This window comes from Sorex araneus, chromosome 5 (assembly GCF_027595985.1).
Source record: "Sorex araneus isolate mSorAra2 chromosome 5, mSorAra2.pri, whole genome shotgun sequence".
Lineage (NCBI taxonomy): Eukaryota > Metazoa > Chordata > Mammalia > Eulipotyphla > Soricidae > Sorex > Sorex araneus.
Genome location: NC_073306.1, coordinates 44,976,711 through 45,004,097, shown reverse-complemented (window position 1 = coordinate 45,004,097; position 27,387 = coordinate 44,976,711). Strand labels below are relative to the sequence as shown.

At 59.4% G+C, this 27,387-nt stretch overlaps 1 protein-coding gene across 2 annotated transcripts in view; it reads right to left on the bottom strand.

Annotated features, from left to right (window-relative positions):
• Positions 1 to 27,387, bottom strand: part of SDC3 (syndecan 3) — a 37,864-nt gene that overhangs the window by 8,995 nt on the left and 1,482 nt on the right. The window lies entirely within an intron of this gene.

Below are 27,387 nucleotides of genomic sequence, written 5' to 3'. Positions count from 1 at the left end.
CAAGGAACAGACAGAATCCCTCTGCTCCCCAAGGCACAGACAGGATCCCCCCTCCCCAAGGCACAGACAGGATCCCAGGATCCCCCCTCTCCCCAAGGCACAGACAGGACCCCCCCAAGTCACAGACAGGATCCCCCGCCCCCCAAGGCACAGACAGGATCCCCCACCCCCCAAGGAACAGACAGGATCCCCTGCCTCCCAAGGCACAGACAGGATCTCCCCACCCCCGAAGCACAGACAGGATCCCCCCACCCCCCAAGGCACAGGCAGGATCGCCCCACCCCCCAAGGCACAGACAGGATCCCTCCACTCCCAAGACACAGACAGGACCCCCCACTCCCCAAGGCACAGACAGGATCCCAGGATCCCCCCTCTCCCCAAGGCACAGACAGGATCCCAGGATCCCCCCTCTCCCCAAGGCAAAGACAGGATCCGCCCGCCCCCTAAGGCATAGACAGGATCCCTCTGCTCCCCAAGGCACAGACAGGATCCCAGGACCCCCCACTCCCCAAGGCACAGACAGGATTCCCCCTCTCCCCAAGCACAGACAGTATACCCCCTCTCCCCAAGGCACAGACAGGATTCCCCACCCCCAAGGCACAGATAGGATCCCAGGATCCCCCCCTCTCCCCAAGGTGCAGACAAGACCCCCCCTCTCCCCAAAGCACAGATAGGACCCCTCCTCTCCCCAAGGCACAGACGGAATCCCCCCACTCCCCAAGGCGAAGACAGGATCCCCCTCTCCCCAAGGCACAGATAGGATCCTAGGACCCCTCCCTCCCCCCAAGGCACAGACAGGATCCCCCCTCTCTCCTAGACAAGTATGTTGGGCTGGGTGTGGGGCGGGGGGAAACGGGAGCCCAGTATCCCCCTGCAGAGGAGAGAACTGAGACCTGGAGACCCAGGGGACCCAGTGGGCAGGTGATGACATGAGGCTCTGCTTGGACCCCAAAGTCTCACCTTGAGATCCCAAAGGCAGGTTAATAACAGTCCCCAAATAAAAACATGGCATCAGGGGAGATGTGGGGTTCTGGGAGGGAAGGAGTTTGATGGGAAAGTAAGGGAGAGAAGACAGAGCAGGTACCAGACTCCTACGCTCCCCCCAACAGGAGTCACTCCCCTCCTCGCCCTCTCCCCAGCCACCTCAGAGTCAGCGCAGGACCCAAGTGCCACGTCTGCGCCTAGGGCTCCGCAGCAGGGCAGGGGCGGGGAGCACAGGACACTTCTCCCAGGGCAGAGCCTGGGAAGGATGGGGCCAGGGTCTGAGCGCCCCTCCCCACTGCAGCCCTGGGTGACAACAGCCATTCCCTCAGAGAAGGGGCCAGCCCTGCTCCCCACAGCCACACCTCTGCCCCTGCGTCCTGACCGAGCTAGCCTGGTCCCTGAGTCTGCCAGAGGAGCTGGGGGTTCATGCAGGTGTCTGGCGGAGGAGACAGCCCCCGGCCTTGCCCAGCTGGAGCAGAGAGAGGCCTCTCTGCAGAGGGGACAGCAGAAGCAAGGGCCAGGTCCGGCAGGTGGCAGAAACCAGCACCCCAGACCTGGCCCGCTCTCCTCGGTCCCTGAGCCCCACCCACACCCCTTTCTGCCGGGGCTCGCAGCCTCTTTCCTTCAGGCTGTTCCTGGGCCAAGAACCCTCTTCCCCTCTGTGCCAGCTGACTGAGACTCCCCACCGCTTCTAAGGAACCCCCTCCTCGGGTGTCCCCTGTGGCCTGCGCAAGCGCACAGGCTCAGTCTGGACAGGGTGGCCTGGTGGCTCCTACTCCAACAGGGAAGAGAAGGAAAGAAGGAGCAGGGCAGGAGCAAAGCCCCGGGAGTCTGATGCAGTCTCTGGGAAGCTGAGGTCCCATTGGAGGACTGTGCAGTTCCACAGGTGGAGCCATGAAAGGTGGGGAGCAGAGGGGGAGGAGCGGGCTCTCACACCCCTTCCCGAGGGAAGATCCGGCAGTGCTAGCTTCCTGCCTCCGACAGAGACCACCTGCTCTAGCCTGACCCAGGCTGGCCAGGGCAGGGAGCCAGGAGCTCCCTGCCCCCCTGCCACCACACACACACACACACACACACACACACACACACACACACACACACACACACAGTCTCCCAAGTAATGAATTAATCAGTATTTACTTGCTACCAGTGAGTCAGAGAGAGGAACAATTAGTGTAATTGCTCCCGTGACTAATTGCTGGGTCTTCCTCCGGTTTAGACATTCCAAGAGCTCAGAGCAGCTACAGTCCAACTCCCCCCGACTCCCGTCTCTGCCCCCACTGCCCGGGAGGACTCGGGCTGAGTGGGCCGGTGGCTGCCCACGACACAGCCTCGGCAGCCGGGCCTGGCCAGCCCCGCGGGAATTTGCAGAAGGCACTGCTCTGCTCTTAGAACAAGCCTGGAGCTTGGCGAGCAGCCCCTGTCCCGGCACTGAGAGAGCAGGCAGGAGATGGGGCGGGGACTGGGCTGCAGGGCGGGGCCAGAGGGGCCCTGAGCAGGAACTAGAGGGACCCTAATCCCAGAATAAACCTCATTGTCGTTGCAGCCTACCATGCCCGGGGCATATGCGGGGGTGGTGGTGGTGGGGGGAGTCTATGAAGCTGGTGGTCTCTGAGGACCAGCAAATTGGGGTGAACATGAGGGTCCCACTGGGGAGTAACGATTTCTCAGTGCCTAGTGCCACACACCAGCCCTTATGTAGCCCCCCAGCAAAGCCTGCACCAATACACAGGCCCCACCCCCTTCAAATGACACCCCTGGAACCACAGCAAAATGAGACACAGACACAGTCTGACATTCCCGAGCAGGCAGCCATGAGGGGCGCTGTGTGCAGCCTCGACTGTGGGTGCAAACAGGCACACTCTCAGGGGTGGGCTCTGTGTGGGGGTGTGCTGCAGCCCTGTGAAGTGTCCTGTGAGCCCCGAGACAGCACGGAGACTCCTGTGAAACCCACATGAGCCTCTATCCAGGTAGGGCTCACCTAGATCCTATTCATCCCAGCTCAGTAGCCATCGGCATGACAACCGTTACCATGACGATCATCTCCAAGCTAAGGACCAGGAGCTTCAGCTCCCTGCAGAGATGGGGAGGGGGGGCAGGAAAGGGAGATGGTGGAAGAAGGGAGGACAGCAGGGAGGGGCACTGCAGACACTGGACCGAGAGGCAAGGGGCAGGGACCGAGGGAAGCAGGGCCATGGGAGGGTGTGGAGGGAGGGCTGGGTGAGTGAGGAGGGAGCGGAGGCGAGAGCGGAGGAGGGAGAGAATTCTCTCACATCTTTATTTAGCCTCATGAGCCGCAGACAAAGCTGGGGAAGGGGCACCTCAGTGATTTTCCAAAGCTGCACCCGAGAGCACCCTGATGAGGAGCAGCAGCCCGCACCCGCAGGGGTGTGTGGGGGTGTCCAGCGTCCCACAGAGGCCGAGCGCAGCTCACACCCACCCCCCACGGGCCAGCAGGAGGACAGTGCCTGGGACCTAGTGGGGCAAAAGGGGTGCTGCCTTGCCTGCGGCAAAGCGGACAGGGAAGCGGGACAAGGACAGAGTTGGGGGGGGGAGGGGGGCCTGGGAGGCAGCAGGGAAAGCCTCAGAAGCCACCAAGTGCCCGAGGAGGAGAGTGACAAACAGCCTTTGACCTCTTCACAACCTCCTATTTGCATAATCCAGGCATAATTAACCCAATTATTCATGCCATCCCCTTAAAGGAGAACGGTATCCCATTGCCCCGGGACTCCAGGGGCCACCCACCCCCACTCTCACCCCTCATTGTTCCCCCACCCTAAACTTATACCCTTCAATTCTGCTGAACAGTGCACACACACACACACACACACACACACACACACAAATATGCACACATACACACAGCAACTAAGAGACAGTGCAACCCAATAACACACCACACATCTCACACATACTGCATACACACCGGACACCTCACACACAAAAACCATACATTCTCACACACATCTAGCACACATACTTACACATACACCACACATGTACCACATACCCTCACACACTCACAGTACCCAGCACATACCCTTACATACACCCAGCACATACTCTCACACATACCCTCACATGCCCCCTCAAACACATACCAAGCACACATTCTCACACACTTTCACACATACAGTCACATACACTGCACACACGCTCAAAAACACACCCTCATACAATTTTTATATGCCCTCATACACACCCTCACACATACCCTCACACACACATTGCACTCACCCTCACAAACACCCAGCATACACCCTTATACATACCCTATCACACACCCTCATACACTCTCTTACATGCCCTCATACACATACACTCAGCACACACTCACACATACCTTCACACACAACCTCACACATACCCAGAGCACACCCTCACATATACCCAGCACACACCTGGCACCCTCATATACCTGCACACACTCGCTCACACATACCCTCACATACATTCATCACACCCTCACATTCACCCAGCACACACCCTCACACATCTCACATATGTTCACTCACACCCAGAACATACCCACATACCCTCACACATACCCTCACACATATCCAGAACACAATCTCACATACCTCATACATACTCTCACACACACCCCTCATACATATTCTCACACACTCCTCACACATACTCTCACACACCCCTCACACATACTCTCACACACACTCCTCACACATACTCTCACACACCCCTCACACATACTCTCACACATACCCTCACACATATCCAGAACACAATCTCACATACCTCATACATACTCTCACACACACCCCTCATACATATTCTCACACACACTACTCACACATACTCTCACATACACCCCTTATACACACTCTCACACACACTCTTCACACATACTCTCACACACCCCTCACACATACTCTCACACACCCCTCACACATACTCTCACACACACTCCTCACACATACTCACACACCCCTCACATACTCTCACACACACTCCTCACACATACTCACACACACACCCCTCATACATACTCTCACACACTCCTCACATATACACTCACACATAGCCTCACACACACCCTCATACATACCCACAAACACCCTCACGCTCCCAGCACACACCCTAACACATAGCCTGACATATCACACACACCCTCACACACTTTCACACACCCAGCATATATCCTCACACACACCTCAGACACACACACACACACACACATACTCCACACACACCCTGTGCTTACACAGCAACATGCATCAATATCCACCCTGACTGTATCCCCTCAGCTCAGAGCCAGTATGTCAGCCTGACCATACCACCACACACTCACAATTTTCTCCTACCCCAACCTGTACACACACACACACACACACCCCTAAGCCACCCTCAGACACATAACTGCACCCCTCTGCTCCCCAAACAGACCTACAGAAGCCCCTGCACTCAGCAGATCCTCATCACCAGGTGGTCATGGCACAGGGCAGCACACCCCACTGAGGACACCCCTGACTGCTTCCTACACCTACAGCAGAAACAGACCCCAACAGGCTCCCCATCAGCGAGTGGACTCTGAGCTCCCCAGGAAACTCCAGAGACCTGGGCTCCCGCTGACACCTCCCTCAGGTGACCCCTTTGGTTTGCTCCCCATTCCACATATACAGACACCGAGGCTGGGAAAATCATGTCCCTGGCCTCTGGAACCCTGGTCCTAATACCCTAGACCTACCCACAGCTCATGTGTGACTCCCAGCCTCTGTCACTTCCTGCACAAACTTAACCTAGAATTACCCATGGCCATCCCACACACCCAAAGTCCACACAAGCCACTCACAGCCCACCACATGGCAAAGCCACCCCCTTATGTGCCCTCTCACATCCCTCCATCTGTCCCTGCACAATGCCCACTCCCAGCCCCAACACCCACATGCCCACCCCCTCCACACACACCTGAGCATACAGGCGGGGACGAGTGAGGCACGACACCTTCTAATAGGACACAGCCCCTGAATTTCCCTGTCCCCCCTATCACCCTAGTTCAAGCTGACCCATAGCCTTGCCCAAGAGAGGCACCCCAGGCTTCCAGCCCTGATGGGACCTGATCTAGCAGTAACCAGAGCTCAACCCCCATTCACCACCCAGGTCGGGGTGAAAAGTCTTAAATCAGCCAGATTTAAGACTTTTAATACCAGAGCTCCCCACTTTCACTGCCATTCAGACCCCCAACTCACTCTGTAGGCAGGGAGGAAATTGGTCACTTCCTCCATCCCCAGACTCCTTCTAAGGCTGGGGTCCCTCAGGTCTAGTTCCCCTAATCATCTGCTGTCCCCCAACTGTTTCACCCACAGAAACAGGTGCCACAGAGTGATCTAGATTGAGTAAGTAAGCCAGCTTCCAGGATAGCCGGTAGAGAACGAGGCAGGTCCCTGAATCTCTTGGCATCTGTTTTCTCACCTGTAAAGTGGGAGCGACGAGAAGAGTATGCCACCCACAGGCTATGGGGAAATCAAACAAGATGATACATGCCAGGGATCACAGTATAGCAGGCAGCATGCTGACCTTGCATGTGGCTGTCCCAAGTTCAATCCCCAGCAACCCATTTGGTGGTCCAAGCCCACCAGGACTGATTCCTGAGCACTGAACCAGGAGTAAGCCCTGAACATCACTAGGTATGGCTAAAAAAATTAAAAAAAAATTTTTTTAAAAAAGAATGTGGCCACAGGCTGTAGGAACAAGCCAAGCGCTGAGTAACTGGCCGTGAGGACTACGAGTTACATCCTAGTGTTACTTCCCAGGGCTTTTGCTCACAGGAGCCTCACCAGGCGCATGAGAGAAGCCGAATCGGGCTGATTGCAATTATGCAATCATTGCCACAGAAGCAGCTATGAGTGCCCAGAGAGGTTAAACGGCACTGCCACGGCCACACAGCAGGGGAGAGGGAAGGCAAGAAAAAGAGCGGCTGCAAGGGGGGGAAGAAAGGGCAAGTTACAGAAACAGACACAGACACACAAATGAGGTCAGCTGGCGGGGGGCCAGGAGCCCTGTGCGGTGTTAATCATGCAGCAAAAGCTAAGAATAAAATCAAGTAGAATTAGTTCTGCCCCAGCTCCCTTCCCCACAGCAGCCAGCCTGGAGCTGAGCAGGGTTAGGAGGCCAGCCTTGGGTTCCCAGCACCTTGGGTTCGAGTCCAACTCGGCTGGCTGGCTGGGTGGTGCTGGGCAAGCACCCGAACCCCCAAGCCTGTATGGTTCAATGGGAACAATAAAACCCACCCACGGAGGTTCCATGAGCACCAAGGGAGCAGATGCCCAGGGGGCCAACACCCTTGACAGGAAGACCCTGGGCATCGCTGATCTCAACTCTCCCTTCCTGCAGATGTGGAAACTGAGGCCCTGACAGAGAGAGAACTTGTTGTCCACACCCAGCCGAGAAGGGTCTGTGGTAGGGAATCATCCTGTCCAGGGGCCTCAGAGAGGCAAAGGGACCAACCCCAGGACACACAGCCACTTAGGGCGCCTGGAAGCAGGAGGTCTCGGGAGACCCCTCCGGATCCTGCCAGGCCCTGTCCTGTCCCCGCCAGGCCTGTCCAGGTCCTCCGTCCTGTGAGAACTCGGTGCCCCTCACGCTCACCAGCTCCAGCCCGGAGACCCGGAGCCTCACGGCAGGAATGTGGGCAGGGCCAGGCTCTGGGCAGCAAGACAGCAGGTCCGCACAAAGAAGAGCCTCAGCTGGGAAGGGGGGCGCTGGGTGCCCACCCCCTCCGCTCACAGCTGCTCTGGCTGAGGACCCAGCACCCGCTGGGGCCGCATTCAGGCCCGCCGGGGCTGGGCAAGCGCCATGCCTGCTGGGGCCGACTGTGGAGACCAAGGCCAGAGAGCGGCAGGTCTGGGGGTGGGACGGGAGTGGGGGGCACAGAGGCAGTGCAGGCTGGACTCCATGGTGGTCCTCCCCAAAGCCAGCCAAACCCAGACACACAGTCCCTGACACCCGCCCCCCGTTTCTCTCCCTTGCAAACTCTCCTCTCCTCTGTCCCCAGCAGCACCCCGAGTCTCACGGGCAGCTGAGGACAGGGAACACCCCTTCGGGTGCTCTCACCTGTCATCTCGCTGCAGGCAAGGTACACGGGTGGCACCCCTGCCCCGTCCCACCAGCAGCTCCAGCCCACCCCTCAATCCCCTTCATTCCCTGCCTCGGGACTTCCTTTTCCAGACCCACAGAAGAGCAGGTGGGGTCCAGCTCAGGGGCCACAGCTCTGGGACCCAGACAATACCCTTCTCCCCACATCGGCCATCCAGGGGTGCAAAATGGACCATCCAGAAAACGCTCGCAGGGCCCCTGGTATTCAGTCCCCCGTCCCAGGCCCTCTAAACACCCCAGAACTCTGCCCTCCGGCCAGAGAGAGTCGGGACAGCGTCTTTCATGAGCAGGGAGAGTGGCGGTGACCTGCCCCTGCCCCCCCAAGGCTTGTGGAGCTGCAGACACCCCCCGACATGGACTTGGGGCAGCTGGGGGCCCCCAGTGACGCTGCCCGCCGAGGTGTCAGAGGCATGGCCAGTCGTCACCTCCTCCCCAGTCCAGAGACTGCGCTGAGGCTGGGCTGCCACAGGGGTGGGGGGCAGGCTGGGCACTTGGCTCTCCCGCCCTGGAGAACACGGATCATGCCCCCACCCCCAGCTCCCCACCAGCCTCCCTGGACTCCACATGCCCCCATGCTAGTGAGCGGCGCAGCCAACAGCAGCTATTAATACTACAGGCAGCATTAAGTCTGAAAAATAGGTTACCCAAAAGGCCGGTACAGCCTGATCCCATTCTCACCAGCTCCCCAAAGCGCCTCCCTGAGCCCCAGCTCCTGCTGAGCCCGGGCCCTCCCGGTCATCCCATCTTCTGCCGAGATGCCGAATGTGCCCGCTGAGACACCTGTGCCACTCCCTCGCCCCCTCCTGGCCCTGGGTACCTCCCTGGATCCCACTTCTGAAGAGATCCCATTGGGACTGTAGAGGGGACCCCAAGGGGTAACAGGGGTGCTGGCAGAAAGGAAACAGACACAGAAACCCCCCGGGACCTCCCTGCCCACCACCGCTGGGCTGGCAGACCCAGCGCTTCCCCGCACTGGACCCCACCACACGGACCTGTCAGGAGGCCCCATGTCCCTGGGCCCACCACCGCCTTCTTCACACCCCAGGGCAGCCCACCCTGTCACCGGCACTGGGAGGACTGGTGAGAGTCCCCTCCTCAGGGCAGACTCCTCCCTCCCTCGGGCCGCTGGAGGCTGGGAACAGGGGGTGGGGGTTGGGGAAACTCTTTCCAGCCCAGCACGTGCTATCTGCTTCCGTGAAGCCCTGTCCCCATCTCTGTCTGGCTCCTCCTGTGAGTCTGTACAGGTGGCGTTTATTAGGCACCTACTGTGTGGCTGACTCCATGCCAGGAATTTGGGGAGGTGGCCATGTCTCCACCTGGGAGCCTGGTCAGTCAGCTCCAGCCAACCACCTCTGGCCTAAATCAGGAGGCCTCTTCCCAGGGCCATGTCACTCACCAGGGGACTGGCCTGCTGGAGTCCCATCACCCAGACAGGACCCTCTAGGGCCCCTGGGCGGGGGGGGGGGGGGGGGGAGCAGTTCCTGCTGTTCCCAGCAATGACCCTGTGGGGGCCAGCCAGGAGCGCAGAGCTCCCCACGCTGGCCTTTCTCTCTCTGGGGGACAGCCGGGCCACTGTGCAGGCCTCCGCCTCCTCACACGCCCAGCAATGTGCTGTTACTAGCCCTGATTCACAGAGAGATGAACCAAGATTTAGAGAGCAAAATTCACACAGCAGCGGGGCCCGGTCTAAAGCCAGGACACGCTGGGTCCACGGACCCGCTCTCGGAACCCCGGACACTCCAAGTCTGCCACCTTGGGAAGCTTCTTCAGAGCAGAGAGAGCCAAGGAAAGCAAGCCCAGAGACAGCGCCCGAGCTCTGCGGCTGGTGGAGAAGGCACCGAGGCCGGGGCCAGAGGGACACCAGTGCTCCGTGGCCAGTGGGTTGCATGTGGAGTCTCAGAGGCGTCCCACAGGAGCATGGGCCCCACGGTGAAGCAGGTGGCTCCGCTGAGAGGCCAACTGACAGGGCTGCAGAGCACATAAAGGAGAGCACAGCGGGGAGGGCATTTGCCTCACACGCAGCTGGTTCAATCCCCGGCATCTCATATAGTGCCTGGAGCACTGTAAGGAGTGATCTCCAAGCACAGAGCCAGGAAACCCCTGAGCATTGTCAGATGTGACCCCAAGGCCAAAAGGAAGGAGAGAGAGGAAGGAAGAAAGAAAGAATGAAAGAAAGAAAGAAAGAAAGAAAGAAAGAAAGAAAGAAAGAAAGAAAGAAAGAAAGAAAGAAAGAAAGAAAGAAGGAAAGAAAGAGAAAGAAAGAAAGGCTGATGGAGTGGAGGGAAGAGCATGACAGGCTGGAGTGTGGGAAGCCCGGGTTCGAGCCCCAGCACCTTGGTTCAGTCCCCAGGAATAATCTCTGAAAGTCACGGTATGCCCCCCAAACAAGATACACATGATAAATGATAAAATGATAAAACAAAAGAGTGGAACAAGCAACAGAGGCCCCGACTCCCACACAGGCCTGTACCAGGAACTACAGTCTGACTCCCAGGACGGTGAAAATAGGACAAGTGGTCTTCCTTGAGAGGTGGCCCGCTTGTGAGCACCCCACCCAGGCCAGATCTGCTCCCCCAGCCCAGGCCGCACAGAAGGGCTGCTGGGACTGGGGTACAGGTTCTGTTGTCACCCCACCAACACCCACAGCCAGGGCCGGTCCACTCCTGGGACCCCCCAGATCTCTGAGGAGCACCCACAGTGAGACTAGGACCCCTGCCCAGCTTGCCCCGTGCAGAGTCCTGGTCAAAGCCCCCCACCCTACTGGGTCTCACGTGCCACACCCTGGGAAGTGGGGGTGAGGGTGCCCTCAGATGCAAAGAACAGCTCTGGGTTGACACTGTCCCGATTCCAGTTCAAGTCCTCCATCCCCGGCCACCATCCTTTGAAAAGAGCCAGAGCATCGCCCTCTCCCATCCGGGGCTCTCCCACGGGCCCAAGTGCTGGGCTCAAAACACCTCTGGTACAGTCAGCCTCGGCCACAGCCTTGTCCACTGAATCTGCATGTGGACACCCCTTGCATCAGTCTCCCCCCCACCCTCACCACTCCTTCCAAAATCTTCCTAAAAGCTGGAGGCATCCAATGGGGCTGGGAGGCTGGAGGAGGAACTGAGGATGAGCTCAGCATATTTTAAAAATAAAACAAGCAAATTCTATGCAAAGACACACAGCGCCCAGGCGCTCCCTGCTGGCCTGATCATACTGGCCACTTTCTGGCGGCCGGGCTGGGAGACCCCCCTAAAACAGGCTGAGCCCCCCTCAGTGCCAGGCACTCTCAGGGAGCAGGCCGGCCGGCCGGGGCTCTGGGGCACCGGGAACAGGGCGGACGCGGGGAGCACCACCGCAGCCAGGATGGCGTGGAGGGCTGAGGGAATGAGAACAGGGCCGGGGAGGCTGCAGGGCCGACGGAGGCCTGAGGTGGGGTGTCAGCTCCCACGCACCGAGGACCTGAACTTTCAGGATCCTCAGTGAAGCCTGGGGAAAGCTCCGGGAGCACTCCCACTCCGCCCCCCCGCCAGGCTCCAGGAAACAGAGTCGGCTGGCTTGTGTCCAGCTGCCCCGGCACTGCACCGCTCGGGCAGTGGCCCAAAGCCTCTCCGCACAACGACCCCGTCTGTGCAAGCAGCGTGGGGCCAGGCCCAGAGGCTGAGCTTGGATCCCACCCCCTCCTCTGTGACGGTTATTTACAACTCGCAGGAACTCGCCTGTGGGGCAGCTGTGAGCCCCCCACACCCCCTCGCCCCCTGATGGACCTACTGATTCATCTATGTTTGTTTGCTCCGTGTTGGGGGCCACACCTGGCGGTGCTCAGGGATGACTCCTGGCTCTGCACTCAGGGATCACTCCTGGTGGTGCTCGGGGGCCCCTCAGGGTGCCGGGGGTCAAACCCAGGTTGGCCACCTGCCCTCCCTGCTGTGCTCTCTCTCCAGCCAAGCCCTTGGATGTCCCAGCAATTCTGCTTCAGGGACCAGAGCAGGGCAGAGAGAGATGGCCTGAGGCCACACATCACCGCTATGGCCCAAAGTCAGAGTGAGGGACTGGCTTCGGGCCACCATTGTCCCCAAGGCCACGACAGTCCTTGGGGACAAGTGAGACCCAGATGGGATAAGGCGGTGTCCCAGCCCCACCATCATCTCCTTACTTGGTGGAGGGGTGGACAGAGTCAGTGTCTGGAGCAGATGGCTTGGTTCAAAGCACAGGATTGGTCTTCTGAAGCTGTGTGCCCCTGGTCAAGTTACATGACCTCTCTGAGCTATCTGTCTACAAAAGGACAGGACAATAGTTCCAACTTCCAAGCAGTTTTGAGAAGCCGTTAAGATATTCCCAAGAAGGCCCCACAGCTTAGGACTCCTCAGCTGGGTGTCTGAGGACAAGGTACCTGCCCAAGGGACAATGTGGACAGAGGCCATGAGCACTGACCTGCTGGGTGGCCCTGGGGTGGGCGGGGCGGGGGGAGTCCTCCTCTGCATTCAGCCTCCCCCAGTGCTGCCAGCCTGGGCCTCCCTGGATGGCCTTTCTCCCGTCACCAAGCACAGTGGGCACTTACAGTTCTGAGCAGCCCCCAGCAGCCCCCCGCCGCATGGGAGCCCCCTGCCCTCCCAAGCAAGAACATGCACAGAAGTCAGGACACACGGAGAGACGGCAGTGGGCAGAGGGGCCGACCCCTCGTCCTGCTGGAAAAGCCTGCGCCCCTGTTCCCACAGGCACGGGGCGCCTCCGGGTCTGTGTCGGGGAGAGGAATATGCGTGTCCACACCACGGGAGGCCTGACTCGGCAGGACCAGCAGCAGAAACCACTGTCCACCAGGCGATGGAGGAAGAGAGACACGGGCAGGGCCTGGAGGGGGCTCAGCGGTTACGGGCGAGCCCACACATGCCCGATCCCAACCCCCAGAGCATCCACGAGAGCCCCGGGGGCCACAGCAGCAGTGCCACTTCGGGCCAAGAATCACTGGGGGGTCTCCATGCCTCCTGAGCACTGCTGGGGAGGACCCCCTGAGAAAACAGACAAGAAAACACCATGCAACAAGCTGCCCCCACAGCGCAGAAACCAAAGATACAGTCGATTGGCACCAGTACCAGGAGGAGGCACTTGGAAACAGCGAGGGTGTTCGCAAGGTGCCAAGGCACAAAAGACAGAGGACAGGCCCACCACCACGGGCACAGAGGGGCACAGGACCACCCCCACGGGCACAGAGGGGCACAGACCCACCCCCACGGGCACAGAGGGGCATAGACCCACTCACGGACACAGAGGGGTGCAGGACCAGTCACATGGGCACAGAGAGGCACAGGCCCACCCCCACGGGCACAGAGGGGCACAGGGCCACCCACACGGGCACAGGCCCACTCACGGACACAGAGGGACACAGGCCCACCTCCATGGGCACAGAGGGGCACAGGCCCACTCACATGGGCACAGACGGGCACAGGCTCACTCACATGGGCACAGACGGGCACACGCCCAGTCACATGGGCAAAGAGGGGGCACAGGCCCACTCATGGACACAGAGGGGTACAGGCCCAGTCACACGGGCACAGAGGGGGGCACAGGCCCACTCACACGGGCACAGAGGGGCACAGGCCCAGTCACATGAGACACCGTGTGGCCAGAGAGACACTCACCCGCCCAGGCCCCTCGCCCTGTGCCGGCAGCTCTCAGGGTGGCCGTGCAGACACAGGTCACACAGAGACATTAAGGGTCAGGGTCGCCCGGGCTGGGGAGCTGAGGCCGACGGGGAGTGACTGCTCCGGAGGATCAGGTTTCTATTAGGGGGAGCAACAGAAGGTTGCACAACTTTGTAAATATACTAAAACGAACAGACTGAAATGCACAAATTAAATTATACACTTTAGATGGGCGAACTGTACCATAAGTTAAACCTCAATAAAGCTTCTGCTTGTTGGGGGGTGGGGAGTGAAAAATGAAAGTGAGGTGGAGGCTCAGAGAGGGTGGGAAATCTGTCCAGGGTCACACAGCAGAGACTGAATTCAAATACTTGGAGGGAAGAGAAAGGGGGGACTTTCTTGCTCTCCTCCCCTTTGCGTTCAAATTTTCTTCAGTCAAGCCCCAGGAGAAGTCTCCCAGGCCCAGCTCCAGGAGGGCAAACACTGACTCTACAGATGACCAGCGGGCAGAGGCCGCACCCAGCAACCGTCTCCTGCCTGAATCAAAGGCCACTTTGTCAGGTGGGACCCTGGATGGGAGCAGGCTTGGACCTGAGTGACCCAGAAGGGTAACAAGTCCTAGCTAGGGCCCTGTCCGCTCTTCCCACGAGCCCAGTGTCCAGTGTCCAGCCCCGCCGAGGCCCTGCTCTGTCCAGGGAGTCCCACGAGGCTCCGTCCCTGCCAGGAGAGGGACAGGAGGGCGTCCTGCTGGGTCCAGACGCACCTCACTACAGGAAACCGAGTGCGTCTGTCCCTCTGGGGCAGCCGCCACCCTCGGCCCTGCCCCGCCACCAGCCTGGTTTCTGGCACGTTCTCCCGCAGATGCCCGGCTGAGGCAGGAGCTGCAGGCCCGGCGGGAGGGGCTCGGTCTGCACTCGCCCCCACCCAGGGCTGAGCTCAGGGTGAAACTGTGTCCCAGAGTGGCTGCCTGCCACCCAGCCCTCTCAGCTGCAGCCCTAAACCGGCTGCAAGAATAGAGAGACCCCACAGGCACAGCAGAGAGCCGGGGAGGGCATCGAGGACTCGGAGAGTGGAAGTGGGGACCCAAAGGGTCTCCAGCCTCAGTGCCACTTGGAGGCCTGGTTTGTGTTCTGGCTCCTGCAGCCCCCAGATGCATCCAGCCAGCAGTAGGCAGAGACCGCTCAGCTCCGTCACGCTGCGAACACCCGCGAGGGACTCAGGGGCCCAGTGTGGCTACAGGGGAACGAGGGGTGTCCTGTGAGTCCCCCCCCCCCCGACCCAGGACCCACACGCGCCTGCAGCTCTTGAGGGCCTGTCACCTGTCCTCTACGGCGGGCCCAACTACCAGCCCTCGGCTCCAGCCCCCAGGACCCCCCAAGCCTGCCCCCTCCCCAAGGCTCCACCAGGGCCAGTTCCCCCATCCAGGCACGTCCCCAAGGAAGAGGCCAAGGGCTGAGTGGACCCACGGGGCAGGACCTGGCGGACAGCAGAGCTCAAAGCCGGCGCCAGGCTAGGGCTGTTAAGGGGACCGTGGCCTGTTCCTCAAACTCCAGGACAAAGATGGGACCCCTGCCCCCCACACCAATTACCACTGCTGAACCCCAAGGCACAGTGGACGCCCAGCATCACGGAGGCCAGCAGAGCGATGGGGTGGGGGAGTCCCAGCAGGCAAGTGGGGGGCACAGTGAGAACTCACGCGGAGCTGACGCCGGGCTCTCCCCCTTTCTTCACAGCCACCCCCTGTGTCACACCTACTCAATCCCGAGAGGGGGAATGCTCAGCCCATGCAGAGTTGGGGCACCCTGGCTGGCGGGGTGTCCCTTCTGCGTGCAGGAGACAGTCTCACTCAGAAAGGTGCAGGCTCGGAGGGGGTTTCGGGCATGGGCAGGATGCAGATTCACAGGGGTAGGGGTGCACAGCTTGTTCCTCAGGACTCCCCTCACACCTCCCGCCTTCAGCACTTCTCCCTGGGAGCTCGGCTGGCTCCGGGCAGGACAGCCACTGGGGCCACTGTGGCCACCCAGCAGCGCTGCCCCAGCCCTGCCCAGTCAGTGCCAGCAGCCCCCATTACTGTGACAACTAAGTGTCCCATGCATGTGCAAAGGCCCCAGTGCTGGCGCTCCAGGGCCTGGCACTCAGGCCTCCCTGTTCCCCAGAAGCTCCTCCAGCTCTCCAGCCCAGAGCCTGCCCCGCCCCTCACCAACCCCACACCCCGCTCGGTCCAGAAATGCTCTGCTCCAGAAATGGCCAGAATCTGGGGAGCCCAGAGACCCAAATTCCCAGGACACCTCATGCCAACGTGGGTACTCAGATGATGGGACCACCTCCCTGGCCCCTCAGACCCACAGCTATGCCGCCCCTGCCCCTGGTCTGTAAATGAAGCTCTGGAGGAGCCCCGGGTCTGAGCCTGTGGTGGCTCTGGAGGTGACAGACGTCAGGCAGACAAAGCTCTGAGTCTGTTGGCGCCTCTCCCGCCCTTGTCTTAATCTCCTCCAAGGAGGCGGATGACCAGCTGCGCCTCTGGCCTGGGCACTGAGACTCTGGGATTAGGCGCTGGGATTAAGGATGGACACATTCCCAGTGGCACAGAACACCGGCCCTGCGCGAGTGTCCATGTGGGCACAACGGCAGGAGCACCTGCGCGGGCAGCTCTGCGGCAGCCACTGGCTGAGAGGTGGGCAGAGCACCTGCGTGGGTGTGGCGGTGTCCCTGAGAAAAGGCTGCATCTCTGGGGGTGGCCACATGCACGGGGAGGACACGTGCCGCGTCTCTGCACAAGGAGGGTGTGTACTCCTGTGACTCTGCACGTGAGGGCGTGTACTCCTGTGTCTCTGCACAGGGAGGGTGTGTACTCCTGTGTCTCTGCACAGGGAGGGCGTGTACTCCTGTGTCTCTGCACAGGGAGGGTGTGTACTCCTGTCTCTGCATAGGAGGCATGTGTCGTCTCTCTGCATGGGAAGGTGTGCGTGGTGTCTCTGCATGGGAGGGCGTGTGTCTGTCTCTGCACGGGAGCGCCTGTGTCTGTCTCTGTGCAGGAGGGTGTGTGCCTGTCTCTGCACGGGAGGGCGTGTGCCTGTCTCTGCCCGGGAGGATGTATTCCTGTCTCTGTGCAGGAGGGCATGTGCTTTACACGGGAGAGCACAAGCCTGTCTCTGCACAGGAGGGGGTGTACTCCTGTGTCTCTGCATGGGAGGGCGTGTGCCATGTCTCTGCATGTGCTCAGCTGTGCCCCTGAGTCTGTGCAGTCCAGGATAAGAGTCTGCCCAGGTGCCGGACGCCAGCCAAGACATACGGAGGCTTCAGGGCTCTATGCATCTACGCAACACGCGTGCACCTGTAGGGGGACAAGAGCATCTCCCCACCCCTCCACCATCCTCCTGGGGCTGCAACTACCCATGTCACCCCAGGGGGTGGGGTGAGGCCCTAGCAGCTGAGAGAGAAAGAACAGTTGGGGGGCGTCTCCTGCTCCCCTGCAGGCGCGGCCTATTACAACAGCTGAAGACAAAGGGCTCAGCTGTAAGGCCTCCTCAGGGTCCCCAGCAGCCAGACTCCAGCGACCCCTGACCTCACACCTGCTCGCACTCACTCCTCACCCCGAGCCAAGCCTCAGTAGAGTGGGGGACTCGGCTGCACACCAAAAAGGACCAAGTTTGAGATTGCATGTCCTTTTCCCCCAGAAGGGAGCAACATGATGCTCTCCATAACCGTGCCACCAGACCCCGCATCAGACTGTTTCATTCAGGGAGCCCAGAGGGGGGCAGGTGAGACCCCTCCCCGCCCCAAGGGACCCAGCCCCAGCAGCCGAAAACCTACAGAACTCAACTGCTGCCCTGCTTACGGTTGCGCTCCACATGCTTGGGCCAAGCCTCATCCACAAGTGAACCTTTTCCTGGACCATGCGACCATATTCGCGGCCGCATGACATTTCATACCACATACCCTACCCATACTCTAAGAGCACCACATGACGTTTGATGGGATTAAATAGTAGGAGGCAACCAACCTTAGAGGGAAACTAAACTGAAACATTGTTTCAGTTCTGCTTTGGGGCAGGGATTGGGGTTCAGGATGGAAACACCCAAAATATAGTGGTGGTAAGGTATAATGGTGGTGGGATTGATGTTTCAACATTAAATGTAATCAAATATTGTGAACCACTTTATAAGATAAAAAAAAATTTTTTAAAGGATTGGGCTCAAACACAAAGCCAGAACCCCATCTGGGTTTGAGACTCTCCTGAGCACATCCCCTAACCACACTTCCCCCCCACCCCCAACACATGCACGGGCAAGATGCAGCCAAGTCCCAGACCTCGGAGCCCAGAAGCACGGGGGGCCACAGGCCTGGCCAGCAAGTGCCTCTCAGCGCTTTGGAACCCAGAACAGCTTAGCTCAGACCCCCTGCAGAGCATGGGTTTGCCCTGACCCTACACCAAAGGGATGATGAAGAGAGTGAGGGGTCAAGGCCTGGCAGGCAGGTCAGAATGCAGAGAAACCATGCAGAGGCTTAGAGCACTGCCTTGCACGCACACGGTCATGAGTTCAAGTCCCCAGTGCCCGCATGCACTGACAAGACCCTGCAGCTCTACCACGTGAGCTGGCGGCACTGCTGTCTGTGACCCCCAGTGCCACGAGCACCACAGATGGGGCTGTGACCTCCTGCAGGCACAACCCAAATAGGAGTCAGTGGGCGTGGGCGGGTCCCAGGCACTGCAGCTGTGAAGAAGGGGAGGGAGGAGGAAGGGGATGGTTTATAATTAAAAAAAATTCTTTGATTAAAAAAATAAAAAGAGCCTAAACACCCCTTTAGTCCCCAAGATTTTTTCTGGTTTGTGTTTTGACACCCCCTCCCTCCCCCCAGCTGTTCTCAGAGCTTACTCCTGGCTCTGTGCTCAGGGATCACTGCTGGCAGTGCTCAGAGGACCACATAGGGTGTTGGAGACGGAGCCTGGGTTGATCTTGTGCAAGGCAAATGTTCTACCTGCTGTCCTATAGCTCCCCACCCCAAGACTCCTGTCCCGAGCAGGAAGGGGGAAGGGAAAGAGGGGTGGGGAGCAGAGTGCTGAGGCGAGGTTGGCAGCAGGGAGGGGGGCACAGAGAAGGTCTGCGGGAGCCTCTGGGAAACCCAGAGCTTGTCCACCACTGAGAAAAGGGAAGCCAGCACTGGGGGGGTTGCCAGCCCTCCTGCCTCAGCTCCTCACTGCCAGCCTCTACCCCCCAACCCCCGCCATCCTCCAAACTGGGGGATCACATGAGCTGGGGCCTGGGAGAAAGGGACAAGGTGTGACAACAGGGGAGAATAAGAAGCAAAACGAGGGAGGATGTGTGAAAGCAGGAAAGGAAACAATGTAGCGATGTCAGATGGGGGGGAATGGAACAAAGTGACTGAACAGGGAGATGATGTAATGGGGGAGTTGCTCCTGCAACGATGTAACCAAGTGAGAGCTCCCGGAGAGGTAATAATGTAACCCTACAGGGAAACACTCTCAAGCCTGTCCCAGAATTGGGGCCTGAAAAGTAGCCCACCTGCAGAAGAGGAGCAGAACCCTGAGAAGGGCTTTGCTGTGCTTGGGGGGCTGGGAGGAGGGCTGGCACAGCACTCCCAGATCTGGGCTGGGCTGTGCAGGATGGATAGGAGTTCACTGGAGAAAGGAACAGAATGCAGAGAAGGAAAGTGTCTGTGAAGGTGTGCTCTGGCCCCAGGGAACTGCCAGGAGTCTGGGCGGGAGCAGCCGGAGAGCCCGGGCAGAGAGAAGAGGCCAGAGGGCCCCGGGAACGTGGGCACTGATGGGGCTACCTGGGCAGGAGGCAGCTGGAGGCTTCCAGGAGAGGCAGGGAACAGCCAGGTTTGCAGTCTGGGCAGAACTGCCAGGTACTAGGAGAGACAGGATGGGCAATGGTGCCAAGCATCATCTGAACATGTAGCCCTGAATCCCAGGTCAGTTGTCAACTTGCTGTGTCACGTTGGGCCAGCCACTGTACCTCTCTGTGCCCCATTTCCCCAGCTTGAAGGTAAGAAGACAACCCCCAGTCTCAGACTCTAGGTCTTCAATGGACTCTTCAGGCTGAACAAGTATTTCCGAGGGGCTTCCAGATGAAATCTTGACCTTTCCCCAGCATGGCCTCCCCCGCCTCCCCCAACCACCTCAGCACTTGGGGGCACCTAGCGAATCCTGCCCAGCTTTCACATCAACCTCTCAGGTCACCACATGTCACAGGTGGCACAGAGCCCATCCACCGGATCAGGCTCAGAGGGTTCAAACTCAAACCCCTCCTTGCACTGAAGCCCAGGCAGGCGTCTACACCTCTCTGAATCATGGAGGTAGTGGTCCCTGTCTCTCAGATGACTGAAGGGGGCTGTGGGGTCTTCTGAGACCCATAGCAGGCACTCAGCAGGCAGCAGCAGCCGAGTCACAACACCCCTGCCCTTGCAAGTACCCAGCCAGCCCTCAAACACAGCCTGTGCCCATTTTCCAGACCAGCACCCTCAACCTGGGGACAGAACCCAGAGGTCTGTATTTGAACTCAGGTCCATCTGTAGCCAGTGTCATTTTCCATGTTGAGGCCTCGATGGGGTGGAAGGGGGGAAGGCATCAATTCTTTAGCCTGGAACACCCCAAGATGCAGAACCAGGTACCCAGGAGTGATGTAATAAATATTCATCAAGTAAACAAAACTCAGTCAGAAATAGCCAGTGGCCCTTGGGGCAAGTGATAGTATAGCGGATAGGATGCTTGTCTTGCACCCGGGTTTGATTCCTGGCACCCCATATGGTCCCTGAGCACTTCCAGGAGTGATTCCTGAGTGCAGAGCCAGGTGTAAACCCTGGGCATCACTGGGCGTGGCCCCAAACCCAAAAACAAAGGAACAGCAGCCCTGACTGCAGAGACCTTCATACCAGAGAAGCTGAATCCCACCACCGCTGCAAGCCTCTCCCAGATGGGGGTGCCATGCCTTTGTTTGGGGGCCACACCAGGTGGTGCTGGGGACTGAACCTGAGCCTCCTGCATGCAAAGTATATGCTTGCTCTTTTGAGCTATCTCTCTGCCAGGAGATTCTTCCTTTTCCTTCCTTCCTGCTTCCTCCCTACCTTTGCTTCCTGCCTTCCTTTCCTCCTTCCTTCCTCCCTTTTTCTTTCTTCTCCCTTTCCTTGTTTCTTCCCTTCTCCCATTCCTTTTTTCCCTTCTTCCTTTTTTTCTCTGTTTTGGTCTTTTTTTTTTCTTTTTGCGTAACACCCAGCAATGCACAGGGGTTACTCCTGGCTCTGCACTCAGGAATTACTCCTGGCGGTGCTCAGGGGACCATATGGGATGCTGGGAATCGAACCCGGGTCGTCCGTGTACAAGGCAAACACCTTAGCCGTTGTGCTATTGCTCCAGCCCCTCTTTTCTCTGTTTTGGGGCCACGCCCAGCAGTGCTCAGGGGTCACTCTTGGCAGCAGTTAGTGGGACCATATGCAGTGCCAGGGATCAAGCTGGGGTTGGTCAATTGCATGGTGAGCGCCTCCCCCACTGTCCTATTGTGACGGTTAACCAATTTATTCCCTAGTCCTGCTCTAAGACAGTCCAGCCTGGTCCCTCTGCCTTTCCAAGTGCTGTCTGCCTTCCAAGACCAGTACAAAGGACACCTCTTTCATGGAGCCCTCCCTAATTCTCCAGAGTTGGCACCAACCTCTTATTCTCCTGACATTCTTTCGGCTCTCCTCAGGTGCCAGCTACCCTTCCTAAACAGGAAACCTTAGGTCAGGGACTAAGTTCAGCACCTTGGGGTTCCCAGTTCTCAGCCTGGACCAGACACTGCAGGGACAGCATACAGTGGCTGTCAGGACCGGAGGTGAACAGCGGAGCAGGACAAGGCCCTGGGTTCTGGAATGTTCAGGAAATTTCCCACAGCCCAGCACCAGGTGGCCTTGGTTCACCTCCAAGAAGAGCAGGTGGGGCAAGAGAGTGCGGACTCATTGGACTGACCCCTGGCCAGGCCTCAGGGCTCTCTGACAGCTCCTCAAATGTGGCCACGGGGGGCCCAGCCTGCCCACTGGGTCTTCCCCCTGCAGATGCGGACAGAGAAGGGCCCTGGGACCGTCCCCTCCTAAAGCGAGCTCAGCTATACAGAAGTGTCTGGGGGCCAGGGAGCACTCCTGGCATGCTGGGAGCCTCGTTTCCAGTCCCACACCGCCCCCGTCCCCCACACACCGCAGGGTGTGGCCACATTACAAAGGAACCCCAGGTCCAGCTGAAGATACAGGAGGCAGGTACTTGCCTTGCACTTGGCCTACCCAGGTTCAATCCCTGGCATCCCATATGATCCCCCGAGTGCCACCAGGGGTGATTCCTGAGCACAGAGCCAGGTTTGGGTCTGAACCCTCTGAGCCTGATCCGGTGGACGGGTTCTGTGCCACCTGTGAAGTGTTGTGCCCCAGAGTTTGACGTTACGGCCGGGCTGGCCTTGCTAGGTGCCCCTGGTGTTACTGCCGGGTGTGGCCCGATAACAAAACCAAAAAAGTGACTATCCAGGCCAGGTGTGTGTCCCCCTCTCCCTCCCTCCAGTCAAGGAGACATCACCAACCCATTTGACAGAAGGGAAGATTAAGACCAAATTCCGGCTTCGGGAGCAGCTGGGGTCTGAGCCTGCCTCAGAGGTCTCCTGGTTCACCATACCTCCCCCAGGCACAACCTGTCTGCCACGCACTCCAAGCAGTGGTGGGAGACAAGGTGACACAAGGAGTGACAATGCCACATGCAGGCAGTGCTCAGGAGCATTTGCAAAATGCTAGCGCCCACTAGAGCTACCTGCCCAGCTTTGTGCTCCCTGGGCCCCCAGCCCTGCCACGGGTCTCCAAGCCCAACTCCAGCCACGCGCTCCCTGCAGCTCGGGACACAGTGCTCTGTCCTGTGGGGCTGTGCCCATCTGTTAAAAGGGGTTTCAGCAACAACTCCTGTGGGCTGGCGAGAACTGGGAAGGGCGGAGAAGGGACAGCAGTGCCCCCACCAGCCCCGACACAGGCCCCCCAGTGAGGCAGAGCTCCCAGTGGCCCCTAGCCCTTGACGCCACGCCCAGGAGAGGACAGGTGCGTGTGAAGGTCAGTCAGCAGGGGCAGAGACATCCGCACTGTCCCCCACCCCCGGCCACGGCCCCAGAGAGAAGGGCCTCACGGGGGTTCTGCCAGGCACCCCAAACCCTCCCCAGCTCCATATAGCCGCCCCCCAGCTCTCAAGCCTGTCCGCTTCGGCCCCCACCCCAAGCCCCGGTCAGGAGGGGGGCAGAGCGCGTGAACCGCGCCCAACACCCTGGAGCCCGGAATGGAATTGGCAATCACTTGGCTACAATTAGATTTCCTCAATCCTGCTGGTGATTGATTCCAAATTGCCCTTATTAAAGTCTGGGCTGGTGAGAGGGCTGCAGGGGTGAGGGGGGCATGTGGGGTGTGGGGCCTGGGTGGCAGCACGGAGGGGGGGCGGTGCAGGAAGGAAGCTCTAAGGGAGGGCAGGCGAGACTGACCCCAGGAGAAGCCAACCCACAGCCCACCCAGAAGTAGTGTTACCTCCCACCCCCCAGCCCGGCCAGAGAGCTAGTACTTGCCTTGTACCCTTCCCCCCGCTCAGTTCAAACCCCCAGCACCACAGATGGGCCCCCCCCAAGCACCACGAGGCTCACTCATGAGCACAGAGTCGGGACTAGCCCCTGATCACTGCTAGGTATGACCCCAAAACACACACATACACACACACACACAAGAAAACCTGGGCCCTTAAGAGCGTTTAATGACCAGGTCAACCAGAGGGGCACAGGGAGCTCCACAATGGGTGAGGGGACAGCTGAGCCCTGGCTGAGGCAGGTGGACAAGCCCTGGCACAGCCATGGTCGCTCTGGAGCAGGAGCCGCGGGTGGGGAAGCAAAGGACTCAGCTGTGTGAGCTCCGGCCAGGGGCTTAACCCCTCTGAGCCTTCTTCCAAGTGAGGGAAGGGTCCCGGCCTTCGAGGCGCTCAGAAGGCTCCTCCTTGGGCACCGGCTCGTCAGACTCATTGTGACACGCCAGGCACCGTTCCCCATGGCAAATCTGAGGTGGGGGAAGAGCAAGAGGGGCTAAAGAGGGTCTGGAGCGATAGCACAGTGGGTAGGGCGTTTGCCTTGCACGCGGCCGTCCCGGGTTCGATTCCCAGCATCCTGTATGGTCCCCTGAGTACTACCAGGAGTAATTCTTGAGTGCAGAGCCAGGAGTAACCCCTGAACATCACCGGGTGTGACCCAAAAAGCAAAAAAAAAAAAAAAAAAAGAGGGGGGCTAAAGAGAAGAAACCAAACAGGAGACAGAAGGAAGTGAAACAACTCACTCCCCAGGTTCTTGAGTACTACTTCACTCTTGATCCATGAGGCAGAGATAGTTTTGACTGAATTTGAATAAAGACTGAGGTTCAGAGAGGGCAAGTGAATTTAATAAGTTCACACAGCAAGAAATTTGCAGAACAGAATTTCAGTCCTGGTCTCACTGGCCCAAGGGCCTCTTCTCCATCTAAAATCTCAAATTGCACCTTGGGGCTTAGGAGCCCCAAACAGACACAGCACCAGTGCTCCGAGGGGGACCCTGAGTGGCAGGAGGCAGACCTGAGCATCTGGGGCAGAACTCTGAAAGGTGAGTCTCCACCTGCACCCCCTGCCCTTCGGCCTCAGCTGCCACCCCCGCCCCTTCCCCAGAGCTGGGCCCTCAGCCACTGCCCATCAGTCTCCCCCGTAATCATGGCTTCCTGTTTGGCACTGAGGCCAGGTCTGGTCAGTGGGGGAGGGCGCAGCCATCCCTCTGGCCAAGGCCAGCTCTGAGAGAAGGGGGGCCGGAAGTGAAGGCTACACAGCTGCCTGCCTGGACAGTGGTCAGTGAGGGACAACCAGCAAGTACTCCTGGGTGCAGACCTGAGATTCCCAGGATGTGGTGGGCCATTAGGGGCTAGAGGGTGTGTGTGTGTGTGTGTGTGTGGGTGTGTGTGTGTGCATGTGCATATGTGTGTGTGTGTATGTGCATGTGTGAGCATGTGTGTATGTGCATGTGCATGTGTGTACATGTGTGTGCATGCATGTGCATGTGTGCGTGTGTGTATGTGTGTGCGAGTGTATGTGCATATGTGTGTGTGCATGCATGTATGTGCATGTGTGTGTGTGTGTGTGTGAGTGCGCACGCGAAGGGAAGCACAGACCAGCCCACATCCCCCTCTCTAGCGAGCTGAGGGAAGGGAGGGGGAGCAGGGACTGAGCCCAGAGGCAGCTTCTCACTTGGACTGCCCTGACCCCACCCCCACCCCCAGACACAAAATCACAGGGCGCCTTGCAGCTGGGCTGGAGCCCAGAGCCACAGCGCCAGGTCCCACGCAGATGAGGGGGCCCTGCCCAGGCCCTCAGACCGCAGGCCCGACAGGGCCCCACGGCGCCTGAGACCCAGCCTGGCCCTGCCCGCCTCACCGTCCACACCTCCAGAGAAGGGTCCAGCTGGGCTCCAACACACACACACAGAGTCCAGCCTACCTCCACTCACTCATTCACCATTCATCCACTCATTCCTTCACTCATTCACACATTCACCCACTCATTCCTTCACTCATTCACTCACCCACTCACGCGCTCACACCAGTCACTGTGGAGACAACGCCAAAGACAGCCCAGGGGTTCCAAGGGGAGCATCCCCAGAGCCTGCACCAGGTGGCTTTCATCCCTCAAGGGCTTCCTCACACATCTCCTGCCTGCTGGGTGACCCCCCAGCCCTCTCTGAGCCTCGGTCACTCCGGCCCGACAGAATGTGGGTGCACTGGGCCAGGACTTAGGGACGGGCCTCTGAGGACAGAGATTTGAGCTAGAGGAGACCAAGGCTGAGTGCGCCCCACTCAGGTTCAGGGCTGAAGGCTCCTGAGGGTCTATCTAAGTCCCCTGTCCTGCGCCTCAATCACATGGCCCAGCCATGGGTGCCCTCTCCAATCTGGCTGACACGCCCTCACCTCACTGACTCCCCCCCCACGGGCCAGCCCCTGGACTCTCAGATCCCTGAGGCAGGGCCAGGCCCTCCCCACTCCAAAGTGGGGGTCATGTGGAAAGAGCAGGGCATGCCTGGCACTTAGGAAACAGATCATGCGGGCATAATTGAGGGGCAGGGGCGAGGCTCTGAGAACTGAAATGGTCCAAGATCACACCACAAGAGAGGCCGGAGCTGGGCGGTCCCGCCCATCTCCAGGCCCTGGCTCAGCCCAGTTCTGCTCTGTAGCCAGGCAGCCCAGGGCAAGCTGCTGAATCCCCCTGGGCCCCGTTTCCTCATCTCCCAAGGGGGGCTCGATCATCCCGCCCTCCAGGCCCTGTGGAGGAGCAGTGGGGGGCAGCCTGACCCCAGATCCTGCCCGCAGGCCCCGCCTTCCCTCCAGGCAGCTCTGGTCTGCAGGAACCCAACTGTCCTTCCTTCCAGAAGGATCCAGCCGGCTCTCCCTGCAGCTGTTGGGGGAGCTCCCAGCAGCAGCAGGAGGAGCAGGAGGGGAAGCCCGCGCCTGGCTTTGGGGAAAGCTGTCTGGCCTCCGGGATAAGCCCCCCGCAGTCCCCACCTTTTGCCAGAGTCCAGGCTTAGCCCTGCCCTGGACTCCCCGGGGCCGGGCCCCCAGCCCAGGAAGTAAGAGGACTCCAAGCGGTTTCTCCAGCAGACCCCATCCCGCTCTGCTCCCCGACAGAGGGCACGGAAGCCCACCCAGGGCTGGAAATACCAAACCGCTTCCGACGCCCATCTCAACTCCGCAGCAGTGACGGCCACCCACAATCACAGTCCTGAATGGGATTTATCCCCAGTGGACAGCTGAGCGGGCCAGGCGGCTGGGAGGGCTGCAGCTGCTTAGGGTAGCTTTCCTCAACACCTCCTCCTCCAGGAAGCCCTTGGTGAACACCCAGGCTCCACCCTGGAAGGGTCTCATTTCTGCATCCCATGTAGCATGACAATCACTGTCCAGCCCACCATAGGAGCTCCTTCCCCTAACTCCCTCCACTGTGAGGGGGCTCAGCTCCTGTCCCTATTTTATGGACTGGAAGCTGAATCAGAGGGAGGAATTCCTTGCCAGAGTCACACAGCAGGTCTCTGTCCCCTGAGCCTTAGGGAGACAGTCCTGAAGTCCTGAGGACAGGTGCAGCTGGAAGGCCTGTGGACAGGGGCTCAGGAGAGCCCCCCACCCCTCAGGGACCCCCACATGTCTCTCTCCCTTCCTGCTCCCTAAGAGCAAGAAATCAGCATGTGTCGAGAGCCGCTCAGGGACACCTAACATGCCACCAGCCCTTGTGAAGGCAGAGCCCTAGAATGCCTCGGGCTGAGGGCTGAGGCAAGCCTGCAGCAACTGGTCTCAGTATCCTGGTGGCCTGACCCCCTGGAGTCCACCCCTCGGTGCAGAGTCCAGAGAGCAGGACAGGCCCGCACAGCGCTTGTCCCTACCTGTCCTGCTGATGTCCTTAGAGGCCCCTCCCCCATCAGGCTGGCCAGGAGCTGGGTCTCAGCCCTCACTTCAGCAGCTCCCTGTGGCAGCTGTGCTGTGCTCCGGCCACATGAGATGCTGTCCCCCCCCCACACACACACCACCCAGGGGAGGGAGGGAGCCTGCAGAGAGCCCCCTCCCCACCTTATTTGGAGCCCCGCCCCTCTCTCCTACAGACCCAGAACACCAG